Source organism: Callithrix jacchus, chromosome 11, assembly GCF_049354715.1.
Source record: "Callithrix jacchus isolate 240 chromosome 11, calJac240_pri, whole genome shotgun sequence".
NCBI classification, from domain to species: domain Eukaryota; kingdom Metazoa; phylum Chordata; class Mammalia; order Primates; family Cebidae; genus Callithrix; species Callithrix jacchus.
This window is the reverse complement of record NC_133512.1, coordinates 129,430,735-129,446,483: the sequence shown is the minus strand read 5'-3', so window position 1 is coordinate 129,446,483 and position 15,749 is coordinate 129,430,735.

Sequence of the window (15,749 nt, the reverse complement as noted above, 5' to 3'; positions counted from 1 at the left end):
ACACCAACTCAATATGCTCTCTCATGTAAAATACAGAAATTCTATATTTAAATGAATCGAAAAAAATCTAAATATTATCTAGGCTCCCCAATGTTAAAAGCAAAATTGCTCTAAATATAATCTGTCAGAAAAAAATATACAATGCCCTTTTCTACTCTGTTTTGGAGTATATACACCAACTCAATATGCTCTCTCAGGTAAAATACTGAAATTCTAATTTTACATGAATCGAGAAAAGTCTAAATAATATCTAGGGGCCCCAAAGTTAAAAGAAAATGGCTCTGAATATACTCTGTTAGAGAAAATATACAATGCCATATTCTACTCTGTTTTGGAGTATATACACCAACTCAGTATGCTCTCTCATGTAAAATACAGAAATTCTAATTTTACCCGTATCGAAAAAATATAAATATTATCAAGGTACCCCAATGTCAAAAACAAATTTTCTCTGAATATAATCTGTCAGAAAAAATATACAATGCCCTTTTCTACTCTGTTTTGAAGAATATACACCGACTCCATATGCTCTCTCATCTAAAATACAGAAACTCTATATTTAAGCGAATCAAAAAATATCTAAATATTATCTAGGCACCCCAAAGTTAAAAGCAAAATTGCTCTGAATATAATCTGTCAGAAAAAATACACAATGCCTTTTTCTACTCTGTTTCATTGTACATACACCAACTCAGTATGCTCTCTAATGTAAAATACCGCAATTCTAATTTAATGTGAATCGAATAAAATCTATATATTATCTAGGCACCGCAATGTTAAACGGAAAACTGCTCTGAATATAATCTGTCAGAGAACATACACAATGCCATTTTCTACTCTGTTTTGTATTATATACACAAACGCAATATGCTCTTTCATGTAAAATACAGAAATTGTAATTTTACCCGAATCGAAAAAATCTAAATATTCTGAAGGCATGCCAATGATAAAAACAAAATTGCTCTGAATATAATCTGTCAGAAAAAATATACAATACCCTATTTTACTCTGTTTAGGAGTATATACACCAACTCAGTATGCTCTCTCATGTAAAATACCGAAATTCGAATTTTACTTGAATCGAAATATATCTAAATATTATCTAGGCACCCGAATGTTAAAAGCAAAATTGCTCTGAATATAATCTGTCAGAAAAAATATACAATGCTTTTTTCTACCCTGTTTTTAGTATATACACCAGTTCAATATGCTCTCTCATGTAAAATACAGAAATTCTAATTTTACCGGAATAGAAATAATGAAAATATTATGTAGGTACCCCAATGTTTAAAACAAAATTGCTCTGAATATAATCTGTAAGAAAAAATATAAAATGCCCTATTCTACTGTTTTGGAGAATATACACCAACTCCATATGCTCTCTCATGTAAAATACAGAAATTCCACATGTAATCGAATCGAAAAAAATCTAAATATTATCTAGGCACCACAAGGTTAAAAGCAAAATTGCTCTGAATATATTCTGTGAGAAAAAATATATAATGCACTTTTCTACTCTGTTTTGAAATATATACACCAAATCAATATGCTCTTATGTAAATTACAGAAATTCTAATTCTACCTGAATCGGAAATATCTAAATATTGCCTAGGCACCCCAATGTTAAAAACAAAATTGCTCTGAATATAATTTGTCACAAAAAATATAAAATACCCGATTCTACTCTGTTTTGGAGTATATACACCAACTCCATATTCTCCATCATGTAAAATACCGAAATTCTAATTTTATGCTAATTGAAATAAATCTAAATAATATCTAGGCGACTCAAAGGTCAAAGAAAATGGCTCTGAATATAGTCTGTTAAAAAAATATACAATGCCTTATTCTAATCTGTTTTGGACTATATACACCAACTCAGGGTGCTCTCTCATGTAAAATATAGATATTCTAATTTTACCCATTTTGAAAAAAACTAAATATTATCTAGGCAACACAATGTTAAAAACAAAATTGCTCTGAATATAATTTGTCAGAAAAAATATACAATGCCCCATTCTAATCTGTTTTGCAGTATATACACCAACTCAGTATGCTCTCTTATGTAAAATACCGAAATTCTAATTTTACGTGAATTGAAAAAAATCTAAATATTATCTAGGCACTTCAAAGTTAAAAACAAAATTGTTCTGAATATAATCCGTCAAAGAAACAATACAATGCCCTATTCTACTCTGTTTTTGAGTATATACACCAACTCCATATGCTCTCTCATGTAAAATACAGAAATTCTACATTTAAGCGAATCAAAAAAAATCTAAATATTATCTAGGCACCTCAATGTTAAAAGCAATATTTCTCTGAATATAATCTGTCAGAAAAAATATATAATGCCTTATTCTACTCTGTTTTGGAGTATATACACCAACTCCATATGCTCTCTCATGTAAAATACAGAAATTCAATATTTAAGCGAATCGAAAAAAATTTAAATATTATCTAGGCACCGGAAGGGTATAAGCAAAATTACTCTGAATATAATGTGCAAGAAAAATATACAATGCTTTTTTGTAATTTGTTTTGGAGTATATACACCAACTCAATATGCTCTCTCTTGTAAAACACAGAAGTTCTAATTTTACCTGTATCGAAAAAATCTAAATATTATCTAGGCAACCAAATGTTAAAAACAAGTTGCTCTAAATATAATCTGTCATAAAAAATATACAATGCCCTATTCTACTCTGTTTTGGTGTATATACACCAACTCAGTATGCTCACTCATGTAAAATAAAGAAATTCTAATTTTACATGTATCCAAAAAAATATAAATATTATGTATGCACCCCAAAGTTAAAAGTAAATGGCTCTGAATATAGTCTGTTAGATAAAATATACAATGCCTTATTCTACTCTGTTTTGGAGCATATACACCAACTCAGTATGATCTCTCCTGTAAAATACAGAAATTCTAATTTTACCCGAATCAAAAAAATCTATATATTATTTACGAACCCCAATGTTAAAGGCAAAATTGCTCTGAATATAATCAGTCAGAAAAAATATACAATGCCCTATTCTACTCTGTTTTTAAGTATATACACCAACTCTACATACTCTCTCATGTAAAATACAGAAATTCTATATTTAAGCGAATCGAAGAAAATATAAATATAATCTAGGCACCCCAATGCTAAAAACAAAATTGCTCTGAATATAATCTGTCAGAAAAAATATACAATGCCTTTTTCTACTCTGTTTTGGAGTATATACACCACCTCAGTATGCTCTCTCATGTAAAATACTGAAATTCTAATTTTACGTGAATTGATAAAAGTCTAAATATTATCTAGGCACCCCAATGTTTAAAGCAAAATTGCTCTGAATATAATCTGTATGAAAAAATGTACAATGTCCTTGTCTACTCTGTTTTGGAGTGTATAAACCAACTCAATATTCTCTCTGATGTAAAATAATGAAATTCTTATTTTATGCGAATCGAAAAAAATCTAAATAATATCTAGGCACCACAATGATAAAAACAAAATTGCTCTGAACATAATCTGTCAGAAAAAAATATACAATGCCCTATTCTACTCTGTTTTGGGGTATATAAAACAACTCCATATGCTCTCTCATATAAAATACAGAAATTCTGTATTTAAGCGAATCGAAAAAAATCTAAATATTATCTAGGTACCCCAATGTTAATAACAAAATTTCTCGGAATATAATCTGTCAGAAAAAATATACAATGCCTTATTCTACTCTGTTTTGGAGTATATACACCAAGTCAGTATGCTCTCTCATGTAAAATACTGAACTTCTAATTTTACGCGAATCGAAAAATATCTATATATTATCTAGGCACCCCAATGCTATAAATAAAATTGCTCTGAATATAATTTGTCACAAAAAATATACAATGCCTTATTTTACTATGTTTTGGAGTATATACACCAACTCCATATGCTCTCTCATTTAAAATACAGAAATTCTATATTTAACCGAATCGAAAAAAATCTAAATAATATCTAGGCACCCCAATGTTAAAAGCAAAATTGCTCTGAATATAATCTTTCAGAAAAAAATATACAATGCCCTTTTCTACTCCGTTTTCGAATATATACACCAACTCAATATGCTCTCTCAGGTAAAATACGGAGATTCTAATTTTACACCAATCGAAAAAAGTTCAAATAATATCTAGGTGCCCCAAATATTAAAGATAATGGCCCTTAATATAGTCTGTTAGAGAAAATGTACAATGCCTTATTGTACTCTGTTTTGGAGTATATACAGCAACTCAGTATGCTCTTTAGTGTAAAATACAGAAATTCTAATTTCACCAGAATCGAAAAAATCTAAATATTATTTAGGCACCCCAATGTTAAAACAAAATTTCTCTGAATATAATCTGTCAGAAAACATATGCAATGCCCTATTTTACTCTGTTTTGGAGTATACACACCAAAGAAATATGCTCTCTCAGGTAAAATACCGAAATTCAAATTTTACGGGAATCGAAAAAAATCTAAATTATATCTAGGCGCCCAAAAGTTAAAGAAAAATGGCTTGGAATATAGTCTGTTAGGAAAAATATACAATGCCTTATTCTACTCTGTTTTCGAGTATATATACCAACTCCGTATGCTCTCTCATGTAAAACACAGAAATTATAAATTTAAGCGAATCGAAAAAAATCTAAATATTATCTAGGCAACCCAATGTTAAAAGCAATATTACTCTGAATATAATCTGTCAGAAAAAACATACAATGCCCTTTTCTACTCTGTTTTGCAGTATATACACCAACTCAATATGCTCTCTCATGTAAAATACAGAAATTCTATATTTAAACGAATCGAAAAAAATCTAAATATTATCTAGGCTCCCCAATGTTAAAAGCAAAATTGCTCTGGATATAATCTGTCAGAAAAAAATATACAATACCCTATTCTACTCGGTTTTGGAGTATATACACCAACTCAATATGCTCTCTCATGTAAAATACAAAAATTCCATATTTTAGCGAATCAAAAAAAAATCTAAAAATTATCTAGGCACCCGAATGTTAAAAGCAAAATTTCTCTGAATATAATCTGTCAGAAAAAATATACAATACCCTTTTCTACTCTGCTGTGTAGTGCATACACGAACTCAATATGCTCTCTCATGTAAAAAACCGAAATTCTAATTTTACGAGACCCGAAAAAAATGTAAATAATATTTAGGCGCCCCAATGTTAAAAGAAAATGGCTCTGAATATAGTCTGTTAGAAAAAATATACAATTCCTTATTCTATTCTGTTTTGCAGTATATACACCAACTCAGTATGCTCTCAAATGTAAAATACAGAAATTCTTATTTTACCCGAATCGAAGAAATCTCAATATTATCCTGTAACCCCAAAGATAAAAACAAAATTGGTCTGAATATAATCTGTCAGAAAAAATATACAATGCCCTATTCTACTCTTTTTTGGAGTATATACACCAACTCAGTATGCTCTCTCATGTAAAATACCGAAATTATAAATTTACGTGAATTAAAAAAAAATCTAAATATTATCTAGGCACCCGAGTGTAAAAAGCAACATTGTTCTGAATATAATCTGTCAGAACCAATATAAAATGTTCTTTTCTACTCTGTTTTCGAGTATATACACCAACTCAATATGGTCTCTCAGGTAAAATACGGAAATTCTAATTTTACGCGAATCGAAAAAAGTCTAAATAATATCTAGGTGCCTTAAATTTAAAAGAAAATGGCTCTGAATATAGTCTGTCACAGAAAATGTACAATGCCTTATTCTACTCTGTTTTGGAGTATATACACCAACTCAGTATGCTCTCTCATGTAAAATACAGAAATTCTAATTTAACGTGAATCAAAAAAATCTAAATATTATCTAGGCACACCAAAGTTAAAAACAAAATTGCTCTGAATATAAACTGTCAGAAGAAATATACAATGCCCTATTCTACTCTGTTTTGGTGTATATACGCCAACTCAATATGCTCTCTCAAGTAAAATACCGAAATTCTAATTTTACGTGAATCGAAAAAAATCTAATTATTATCTAGGCACCACAATGTGAAAAGAAAAATTGCTCTGAATACGATCTGTCAGAAAAAATATACAATGCCCTTTTCTACTTTTTATGTAGTATATACACTAACTCAATATGCTCTCTCATGTAAAATACCGAAATTCTAATTGTACACGAATCTAAATAAATGTAAATAATATCTAGGTGCCCCAAGGTTAAAAGAAAATGTCTCTGAATATAAACTGTTAGAAAAAATATAAAATGCCTTATTCTACTCTTTTTTGGAGTATATACACCAACACACTATGATCTCTCATGTAAAATACAGAAATTCTAATTTTACCCGAATCGAAAAAATCTAAATATTATTTAGTCAACCCAATGATATTAACAAAATTGCTCTGAATATAATCTATCAGAGAAAATATACAATGTTCTATTCTACTCTTTTTTGGAGTATATACACCGACTCCATATGCTCTCTCTTCTAAAATACAGAAATTCTATATTTAAGCGAATCGAAAAATATCTAAATATTATCTAGGCACCCTAATGTTAAAAGCAAAATGGCTCTGAATATAATCTGTCAGAAAATATACACAATGCCATTTTCTACTCAGTTTCATTGTATATACACCAACTCAGTATGCTCTCTAATGTAAAATACCGCAATTCTAATTTAACGTGAATCGAAAAAAATATAAATATTATCTAGGCACCCTAAAGTGAAAAAAAAAATTGTTCTGAATATAATCCGTCAGAGAAACAATACAATGCCCTATTCTACTCTGTTTTTGAGTATATACACCAACTCCATATGCTCTCTCATGTAAAATACAGAATTTCTACATTTAAGCGAATCAAAAAAAATCTAAATATTATCTCGGCACCTCAAAGTTAAAAGCAAAATTTCGCTGAATTTAATCTGTCAGAAAAAATATACAATGCCTTATTCTTCTTTGTTTTGGAGTATATACACCAACTCCATATGCTCTCTCATGTAAAATACAGAAATTCTATATTTAAGGAAAACGAAAATATCTAAATATTATCTAGGCACCCCAATGTAAATAGAAAATTTTCTCTGAATATACTCTGTCAGAATAAATACACAATGCCATTTTCTACTCTGTTGTGTAGTATATACACCAACTCAATATGCTCTCTCATGTAAAATTCCGAAATTCTAATTTTCCGCGAATTGAAAAAAATCTAAATAATACATAGGCGTCCCAAAGTTTAAAGAAAATGGCTCTTAATATAGTCTGTTAGAAAAAATATACAATGCCTTATTCTACTCTGTTTTGGAGTATATACACCAACTCAGTATGCTCTCTCATGTAAAATACAGAAATTGTATACTTAAGCGAATCGAAACAAACCTAAATATTATCTAGGCACCAGAAGGTTAAAAGCAAAATTGCTCGGAATATAATCTGTCACAAAAAATATACAATGCCCTTTTCTACTATGTTTTGTACTATATACACCAAACCAATATGCACTCTTATGTAAATTACAAAAATTCAAATTCTACCTGAATCGAAAATATCTAAATATTGCCTAGGCACCCCAATGTTAAAAACAAAGTTGCTCTGAATATAATTTGTCAGAAAAAATGTACAATGCTTTATTCTATTGTTTTTTAAAGTATATACAGAAACTCCATATGCTCTCTCATGTAAAATACCGAAATTATAATTTTACGGGAAAAGAAAAATCTAAATTATATCTAGGCACCCCAACGTTCAAAAAAAAAAAAAGATCTGAATATAGTCTGTTAGAAAAAATATACAATGCCTTATTCTACTCTGTTTTGGAGAATATACACCAACTCAGTATGCTCTTTCATGTAAAAAAGCGATATTCTAATTTTATGTAAATCGAAAAAAATCCAAATAATATCTAGTCGCCCCAAAGTTAAAAGAAAATGGCTCTGAATATAGTCTGTTAGAAAAAATATACAGTGTTTTTTTCTACTCTGTTTTGGAGTATATACACCAACTTAGTTTACTCTCTCATGTAAAATACAGTAATTCTAATTTTACCAGAATACTTAAAATCTAACTACTACCTAGGCACACCAATGTTTAAAACAAAATTGCTCTGAATATAATCTGTCAGAAAAAATATACAGTTCCCTATTCTACTCTGTGTTGGAGGATATACACCAACTCCGTATGCTCTCTCAAGTAAAATACAGAAATTCTATATTTAAGCGAATCAAAAAAAATCTAAATATTATCTAGGCACCCGAATGTTAAAAGCAAAATTGCTCTGAATATAATCTGTCAGAAAGAATATACAATGCCATTTTATACTTTGTTTTGGAGTATATACACAAACTCAATATGCTCTCTCATGTAAAATACCGAATTTCTAATTTTACGTGAATCGAGAAAAATCCAACTATTATGTAGGCGCCCCAAAGTAAAACGAAAATGGCTCTGAATATAGTCTGTTTGAAAAAATATACAATGCCTGATTCTACTCTGTTTTGGAGTATATACACCAACTCAGTATGCTCTCTCATGTAAAATACAAAAATTCAAATTATACACGAATCGAAAAAATCTACATATGATCTAGGCACCCCAATGATAAAAAAAAATTTCTCTGAATACAATCTGTCAGAGAAAATATACAATGCCCTATTCTACTCTGTTTTGGAGTATATACACCAACTCAGTATGCTCTCTCATGTAAAATACCGAAATTCTAATTTTACGGGAATCGAAAAAAATCTAAATATTATCTAGGAACCCCAGTGTTAAAGGCAAAATTGCTCTGAATATAATCTGTCACAAAAAATATACAATGCCCTTTTCTACTCTGTTTTGGAGTACATAAACCAACTCCATATGCTCTCTCATGTGAAATACCGAAATTCTAATTTTACTGCAATTGAAAAAAATCTAAATAATATCAAGGCACCCCAAAGTTAAAAGAAAATGGCTCTAAATATCATCTGTTAGATAAAATACACAATGCCTTATTCTACTCTGTTTTGGAGTATATACACCAACTCAGAATGCTCTCTCATGTAAAATACAGAAATTCTAATTTAACGTGAATCGAAAAAATCTAAATATTATCTAGGCACACCAAATTTAAAAACAAAATTGCTCTGAATATAATCTGCCAGAAAAAATATACAACGCCCTATTCCACTCTGTTTTGGAGTATATACACCAACTAAGTATGCTCTCTAATGTAAAATACCGAAATTCTAATTTTACGTGAATCGAAAAAAATCTAAATATTATCTAGGCACCTTAATGTTAAAAACAAAATTGCTCTGAATATAACCTGCCAGAAAAAATATACAATGCCCTATTCTACTCTGTTTTGGAGTATATACACCAACTCAATATGCTCTCTCATGTAAAATACAGAAACTCTAATTTTACCCGAATAGAAAAAATCCAAATATTATGTAGGCACCCCAATATTAAAAACAAAATTGTTCTGAATATAATCTGTCAGAAAAAATATACAATGCTTTATTCTATTCTTTTTTGGAGTATATACAGGAATTCCATATGCTCTCTCATGTAAAATACCAAAATTCTAATTTTACACGAATCGAAAAAGATCTAAATTATATCTAGGCGCCCCAACGTTCCAAAAAAATAGCTCTGAATATAGTCTGTTAGAAGAAATATACAATGCCTTATTCTACTCTGTTTTGGAGAATATACACCAACTCAGTATGCTCTTTCATGTAAAAAAGCTAAATTCTAATTTTACGTGAATCGAAAAAAATCTAAATAATATCTAGTCGCCCCAAAGTTAAAAGAAAATGGCTCTGAATAGAGTCTGTTAGAAAAAATATACAATGTTTTTTTCTACTCTGTTTTGGAGTATATACACCAACTTCGTTTACTCTCATGTAAAATACAGTAATTCTAATTTTACCGGAATACTTAAAATCTAACTATTACCTAGGCAAACCAATGTTTAAAAGAAAATTGCTCTGAATATAATCTGTCAGAAAAAATATACAGTTCCCTATTCTACTCTGTGTTGGAGGATATACACGAACTCAATATGCTCTCTCAAGTAAAATACAGAAATTCTATATTTAAGCGAATCGAAAAAAATTTAATATTATGTAGGTAGACGTCACAAAGTTAAAAGAAAATGGCTCTGAATATAGGCTGTTAGAGAAAATATACAATGCCTTATTCTACTCTGTTTTGGAGTATATACACCCACTCAGTATGCTCCCTCATGTAAAATACCGAAGTTCTAATTTTACGTGAATCGGAAATAATCTAATTATTCTCTAGGCAACCGAATGTTAAAAGCAAATTGCTCTGAATATAATCTGTCAGAAAAAATATACAATGCGTTTTTCTACTCTGTTTGAGAGTATATACAACAACTAAATATGCTCTCTCATGTAAATTACCGAAATTCGAATTTTTCGCGAATCGAAAAGAATCTTAATAATCTCTAGGCCCCCAAAGTTAAAAGAAAATGGCACTGAGTATAGTCCGTTAGAAAAAATATACTATGCTCTATTCTACTCTGTTTTGGAGTATATACACCAACTCCATATGCTCTCTCATGTAAAATACAGAAATTCTATATTTAGGCAACGAGAAAAAAATCTAAATATTATCTAGGCACCCCAATGTTAAAATCAAAATTGCTCTGAATATAATCTGTCAGAAAAAATATACAATGCCCTATTCTACTCTGTTTTGGAATATAAACACCAACTCAGTATACTCTCTCATATAAAATACCGAAATTCTAATTTTACATGAATCGATATAAATCTAAATATTATCTAGGCACCCCAATGTTAAAAGCAACATTACTCTGAATATAATCTGTCAGAAAAAATATACAATGCCCTATTTTACTCTGTTTTGGAGTATATACACCAACTCACTATGCTCTCTCATGTAAAATACCGAAATTCTAATTTTACGCGAATCGAAAAAAATCTAAATAATATCTAGGCGCCCCATAGTTAAAAGAAAGTGGCTCTGAATATAGTCTTTTAGAGAAAATATACAATGCCTTATTCTACACTGTTTTGGAGTATATACACCAACTCAGTATGCTCTCTCAGGTAAAATACAGAAATTCTAATTTTACCGAATGGAAAAAATCTAAATATTATATAGGCACCCCAATGTTAAAAACAAAATTGCTCGGAATATAATCTGTCAGAAAGAATATACAATGTCCTATTCTACTCTGTTTTGGAGTATATACACCAACTCCGTATGCTCTGTCTTTTAAAATACCGAATTTCTAACTTTACGTGATTCGAAAAAAACCTAAAGATAATGTAGGTACCCCAAAGTTAAAAGAAAATGGCTCTGAATATAGTCTGTTAAAGAAAATATACAATGCCTGATTCTACTCTGTTTTGGACTATATACAACAACTCAGTATGCTCTCTCATGTAAAATACAAAAATTCCAATTTTACCTGAATCGAAAAAATCTACATATGATCTAGGCACCCCAATGTTAAAAACAAAATTTCTCTGAATATAATCTATCAGAAAAAATATACAATGCCCTATTCTACTCTGTTTTGGAGTATATACACCAACTCAGTTTGCTCTCTCATGTAAAATAAAGAAATTCTAATTTTACGTGAATCGAAGAAAACCTAAATAATATCTAGGCGCCTCAAAGTTAAAAGAAAATGGCTCTGAATACAGTCTGTAGTAAAAAACATACAATTCCTTATTCTACTCGGTTTTGGAGTGTATACACCAACTCCATATGCTCTCTCAAGTAAAATACAGAAATTTTATTTATAACTGAATTGAAAAAAATCTAAATATTATCTAGGCAACCCAATGTTAAAAGCAACATTTCTCTGAATATAATCTGTCAAAAAAATGTACAATGCAATTTACTACTCTGTTTTGCCATATATACAGCAACTCAATATGCTCTCTCATGTAAAATACCGAAATACTAATTTACGCGAATCGAAAAAAATCTAAATAATATCTAGGCAACCCAAAGTTAAAAGAAAATGGCTTTGAATATACTCTGTTAAGAAAATATACAGTGCCTTATTCTACTCTGTTTTGGAGTATATACACCAACTCCATATGCCCTCTCATGTAAAATATCGAAATTCTAATTTTACCCGCATCGAAAAAATCTAAATATAATCTAGGCACCCAAATGTAAAAAACAAAATTTCTCTGAATATAATCTGTCAGAAAAAATATACAATGCCCTTTTCTACTCTTTTTTGTAATATATACACCAACTAAATATGCTCTCACATGTAAAATACAGAAATTCTAATTTTACCAGAATCGAAAAACCAAAATTTATCTAGGCAAGCCAATGTTAAAAAAAAACTGATCTGAATATAACCTGTCAGAAAAAATATACAGCCCTGTTCTACCCTGTTTTAGAGTATATACACCAACTCAGTATTCTCTCTCATGAAAAATACGGAAATTCTCATTTTACATTAATCGAAAAAGATCTAAATATTATCTAGGCACCACAACGTTAAAAACAAAATTGCTCTGAATATAATCTGTCAGAATAAATATACAATGCCCTATGCTACTCTGTTTTGGAGTGTATACAACAACTCAGTATGCTCTCTCATGTGAAATACCGAAATTCTAATTTTACGTGAATTGATAAAAATCTAAATATTATCTAGGCACCCCAATATTAAAAGCAAAATTGCTCTGAATATAATCTGTAAAAAAATATACAATGCTTTTTTCTACTCTGTTTTCGAGTATATACAACAACTCAATATACTCTCTCATGTAAAATACCGAAATTCTAATTTTATGCAAATTGAAAAAATCTAAATTATATCTAGGCGCCACAAAGTTAAAAAAAGATGGCTCTAAATATAGTGTGTCAAGGAAAATATACAATGACTCATTCTACTGTGTTTTAAAGTATATACACCAACTCCATATGCTCTCTCATGTAAATTATCGAAATTGTAATTTTACCCGAATCGAAAAAACCTAAATATTATCTTGACACGCCAATGTTAAAACAAAATTGCTCTGAATATAATCTGTCAGAAAAAATATACAATCCCTTACTCTACTCGGTTTTGGAGTATATACACCAACTCCATATGCTCTCTTATATTAAATACAGAAATTTATATTTAAGCGAATAAAAACAAATCTAAATATTATCTAGGCAACCCAATGTTAAACAAAAATTGCTCTGAATATAATCTGTCAGAAAAAATATACAATCCCCTATTCTACCCTGTTTTGGAGCATATACACAAACTCAATATGCTGTCTCACGTAAAATACCGAAATTCTAATTTTACGTGAATCGAAAAAAATCTAAATAGTATCTAGGCGCCCCAAAGTTAAAAGAAAATGGCTCTGAATATAGTCTGTTAGGAAAAATATACAATGCCTTATTCTACTCTGTTTTGGAATATATACACCAACTCCGTATGCTCTCTCATGTAAAACACAGAAATTCTATATTTAAGCGAATCGAAAAAATTCTAAATACTATCTAGGCAACCCAATGTTAAAAGCAAAATTGCTCTGAATATAATGTGTCAGAAAAAAAATACAATGCTCTTTTCTACTCTGTTTTGTAGTATATACACCAACTCAATATGCTCTCTAATGTGAAATACAGAAATTCTATATTAAAAAGAATAAAAAAAAAATCTAAATATTATCTAGGCTCCCCAATGTTAAAAGCAAAATTGCTCTGAATATAGTCTGTCAGAAAAAATATACAATGCCCTTTTCTACTCTGTTTTGGAGTATATACTCCAACTCCATATGCTCTCTCAGGTAAAATACCGAAATTCTAAGTTTAAGCGAATCGAAATAAATCTAAATAATATCTTGGTGCCCCAAGGTTAAAAGAAAATATCTCTGAATATAGACTGTTAGAAAAAATATACAATGCCTTATTCTACTCTGTTTTGGAGTATATACACCAACTCAGTATGCTCTCTCATGTAAAATACCGAAATTCTAATTTTACACGAATCAAAAAATCCATATATTATATAAGCACCCCAATGTTAAAAACAAAATTTCTCTGAATATAATCTGTCAGAAATAATATACAATGCTTTATTCTACTCTGTTTTGTAGTATGTAAACCATCTCCATATGCTCTCTCATGTAAAATACAGAAATTCTATATTTAAGCGAATCGAAATAAATCTAAGTATTATCTAGGCACCCCAATGCTGAAAACAAAATTGCTCTGAATATAATCTGTAAGAAAAAATATACAATGTTCTTTTCTTCTTTGTTTTGGAGTATATACACCAACTCCATATGCTCTCTCATGTAAAATACAGAAATTCCATATTTTAGCGAATCAAAAAAAATCTAAAATTTATCTAGGCACCCGAATGATAAAAGCAAAATTGCTCTGAATATAATCTGTAAGAAAAAATATACAATACCATTTTCTACTCTGCTGTGTAGTGTATACACCAACTGAATATGCTCTGTCATGTAGAAAACCAAAATTCTAATTTTACGAGACCCGAAAAAAATCTAAATAATATCTAGGGGCCCCAATGTTAAGAGAAAATGGCTCTGAATATAGTCTGTTAGAAAAAATATACAATTTATTATTCTACTCTTTTTTGGGGTATATACACCAACTCAGTATGCTCTGAAATGTAAAATACAGAAATTCTAATTTTACGTGAATCGAAAAAAATGTAAATAACATCTAGGTTCCAAAGTTAAAAGAAAATGGCTCTGAATATAATCTGTTAAAAAATATACAATGCCTTATTCTACTCCGTTTTGGAGTATATACACCAACTCCATATGCTCTCTTATGTAAAATACAGAAATTCTATATTTAAGCGAATCGAAAAAAATCTAAATATTATCTGGGCACCCCAATGTTAAAAGCAAAATTGCTCTGAATATAATATGTAAGAAAAAATATACAATGCCCTTTTCTTCTTTCTTTTGGAGTATATACACCAACTCCATATGCTCTCTCATGTAAAATGCAGAAATTCCATATTTTAGAAAATAAAAAAAAAATCTAAAAATTATCTAGGCACCCGAATGTTAAAAGCAAAATTACTCTGAATATAATGTGTCAGAAAAATATACAATATCCTTTTCTACTCTGATGTGTAGTGTATACACCAACTCAATGTGCTCTCTCATGTAAAAAAACGAAATTCTAATTTTACGAGACCAGAAAAAAATCTAAATAATATGTAGGCGCCCTAATGTTAAAAGAAAATGTCTCTGAATATAGTCTGTTAGAAAAAATATACAATTTCTTATTCTACTCTCTTTTGGAGTATATACACCAACTCAGTATGCTCTCAAATGTAAAATACAGAAATTCTTATTTTACCCGAATCGAAGAAATCTCAATATTATCTTATAACCCCAACGTTAAAAACAAAATTGGTCTGAATATAATCTGTCAGAAAAAATATACAATGCCCTATTCTACTCTGCTTTGTAGTATATACACCAACTCAGTATGCTCTCTCATGTAAAATACCAAATTTCTAATTTTACGTGAATCGAAAAAAAATCTAAATATTATCTGGGCACCCCAATGTTAAAAGAAAAATTGCTCTGAATATAATCTGTCAGAAAAAATATGCAATGCCATATTCTATTCTGTTTTGGAGTATATACAACAACTCAGTATGCTCTCTCATGTAAAATACAGAAATTCTATATTTAAGAGAATCGAAAAAAATCTAAATATTATCGAGGCACCCCAAT